Raw genomic sequence first — 3,128 nt, forward strand, 5'->3', positions numbered from 1 at the left:
ACACTGTGCAGAAGAAATCTGTCAGGTGATATAACTAAATATATATGTAGTGCTATAGATTTTTTAAAGTAAAATTTCAAGTGTTGTAACTCTATTATATAACCTATACTTTTATTTACAATGCTACCTAACAACATTACAATGCAAACATGATTCGGAGAATCAGGGAATGAGCCCACTCCCAACCAACAGCAGAAATTCCCAGGACTCAAGACAGAACTCATCCATTTGCAAAAAACCCATCCTCACCTGCCTGAAAAGCATTAGCTAATGCGTTGTATTTTTTATAACCATCAGCTTAAAAATGTAAACTTTGCAAATGAATGAAACGCTTTTCTGTAGATGTCCACAAGAAACCACGTTTGTAGAATCCACTGCATACACACGTGTCCGTGTGTGTATTTCTTTAGTGTCCTGTAACTGACTTGCAGTACTTCTCAGAATCGTCTAGGCCCCAGACAATCCAAAGACACTCCTGGAGAAGAAAGGGCAGCACAGGGCCCATCTCCACATGCTGGCGTTTAGAGAATATGCATTTTAATTCATGAGGAAAAAACACTTGTGTTATCGCTACGAGCTGCCATAGGAGCAAATAATATATCACTGGTTTTGGCACTACAGGGATACATGGAGTACCACAATCAAAAAGTCCTGCTTCACTCATACCTGGAAGATACCATCACAAAAATGTAAAAGCTTGGTAAAAATTGTAAAAATTTAAATAGTGGTAAATCCTTTAAATTCAATATCTTGTCCAAACCAAAGTTTACAGTGGACCCAAAATGAGTTTAAAATAGGAATATTCAAAATACCCCACTAGATAATTTGGACTTTTACTTGATGATAATGTATAGGTCTCCTGGACCCGCTACAGTCGTCCCTCTGTATGGGGGAGGAGTGTGGCAGGGGGATGGGAATCCAAAATCCACCGAGGCAGAGGCCTCTTACATAAAATGGTGTAGCATTTGCATATAGCCTCCACAGATCCTCCCCTATACTTGAAATCACCTCTAGATTACTTATAATACCAAACACAATATAAATACTATGTAAATAGTTGTAAATACAATGTCAATACTATGTAAAGAGTTGCCAGTAGGTGGCAAATTCAAGTTTTGATTTTTGGAACATTCTGTAATTTTTCCCCCCAAAATATTTTTGATCCGAGGTTGGTTGAACCCACGAATGAGGAACCCGTGGATACAGAGGGCCGACTGTAATTGTTTTTAAAGTGTGGCTGAGTCAAATAAATTAATTTCCAAGGGAGAGGGTGCATTTTAAGCTTCAATTTCTTTTTGCTACAAAACTAAAATCATCTTTTAAAACTTCCCCAAGCCTCCTAAAGGTCTGGGATACATTCATACGTGAATTGCTGGTTACAAATTAACTGTCAGGAGTCTTACTTAAAGAACTATGCCTATAACCCTGAATACACTGTTTACAAATCTAGACTGAGAAAATAAACAAACAGTTCATCAACTGAATTACTGGGTCTGTTTCTTTGCCTAAAACATTACTCCTGATTGAGACTTAAACTCATCATTACTAGGCTGAACACATTAGCTGCTGAGCATTTTATTAGTTCAGGTTTTGTGAACAGCCATCGACCTAGGAGAATTCAAATCACCCAGAAGAGGAGAAAAAGCCATCTTGTCCTCTTTCCTTTTCTGGCTGCTTGGGGGAGCGGGGGGCGGCGTGTAGAGAGTCAATTCCCTGTGCTTCTTGGAAAAATGTGGTCTGAGGGCCCCTGAGCTGTGAATCAGGCAGGGCTGGCTGTCTCTCCAAAGATTCAGAACCCAACAGGCCATTGAAATAGCTGGGACTGACAGACTGAGTAAACTGATTTCTCCTGAAAAATGCTTTCCAATTTAGATATTTTTCTAGGGAGCCAAGTTCTCCGGAATAATGCCAGGCTGTTCAACTTCTAGTACCACTTGTAAAAACTTACATACATACGCTCACTATATTACTAAAAAAACATCAAATCCTTGTATTACCAATAGACGTGGGGAACTTCACATTGCATTCTAAAAAGAGGCAAAATTCCATTTGCAAGAGGGTCACCTAGTCCTCCCACCCTGGATGGAGCAGCTGCCTCCCTGCCCTCATGGCTCAAGCACAGGGGCCACGTGATGGGCTTTCTGCGCCACACGTAGCACACGGTGGACCCTCAGTACACAGCTGGGCTTGCCACCAAGGAAACACCACACATGCAACCCAAGCACCCAGTGCAGAAGGGCAGGGCAGCAGCCAGCAAGAACGTGGTCAACTGGAGAGAAAGGGGACACAGAACTGCAGGGTCACCTGCTCAGCTCCCTAAAGCATGACAGGAGGATTAGCCTGGCCCCAGGGGCAGGGGAAGGACCACCTCAGTGGCCTGGAGATGGCAGATCTTTCCCTCGGCTGAGAACATGTGAGCTGGGGGCTCAAGAATCCTGAGGATGTTCAAGGCTGGACAAGGTCCTTCGTGTTCTGGACACATGCCACCACATCCAGAAAGAGTGAATCCTGAGTCAGAAGCAGCTGGCACACACAGGGAAGCCTCCCCAGCAGGACTGACCCCTCCGGGCACCTACTGAAAGCCAGCAGGACAGGAAGGCCATCTGAACACCAGGCTGAGGCGCTCACCACATTTATGCACAGCTGGGTCTCGCTTCCTCCTAAGAAGGGTCCATTCTCAGCCCTCACACCCCAAGTAATCAACCAAAGAAGGACTCCTGATAGGGACCAACGGCCCCAGGCAAAAGCCCAGCTTATGCCAGCCCCAGCATGAGCTAACGACTACATCCATGGCCTTCTCTGGCTGCCCATCATGAAGAGTCCTCTGCAGGACACTGTGGCATGGTGGCCTCTGTCCCCACGTGTCTGCTCCCTCCCATGGATCTCTCTGGCTCAGGAGATCTCCCCACAGTGATCAAAAAGAACACACTCTCCCCCAAGTCCACCCCACAGCCAGAAGCCTGCCCGGACGACAGTACACTAGGAAGAAAGGGGCAGGGATCCTGGGCCACTTCTGTCCCCTGACTTGGCCACCCTCTCACCCTGGATGAGGCAGGGAAAGCAATGTCAGACTCCCTCCCTGCCCACCCGCCGCGTCTTCCACAGAGCTTTGCGGGGGGGGGGGGGGG

This window comes from Globicephala melas, chromosome 11 (genome assembly GCF_963455315.2).
Source record: "Globicephala melas chromosome 11, mGloMel1.2, whole genome shotgun sequence".
Classification (NCBI taxonomy): Eukaryota; Metazoa; Chordata; class Mammalia; order Artiodactyla; family Delphinidae; genus Globicephala; species Globicephala melas.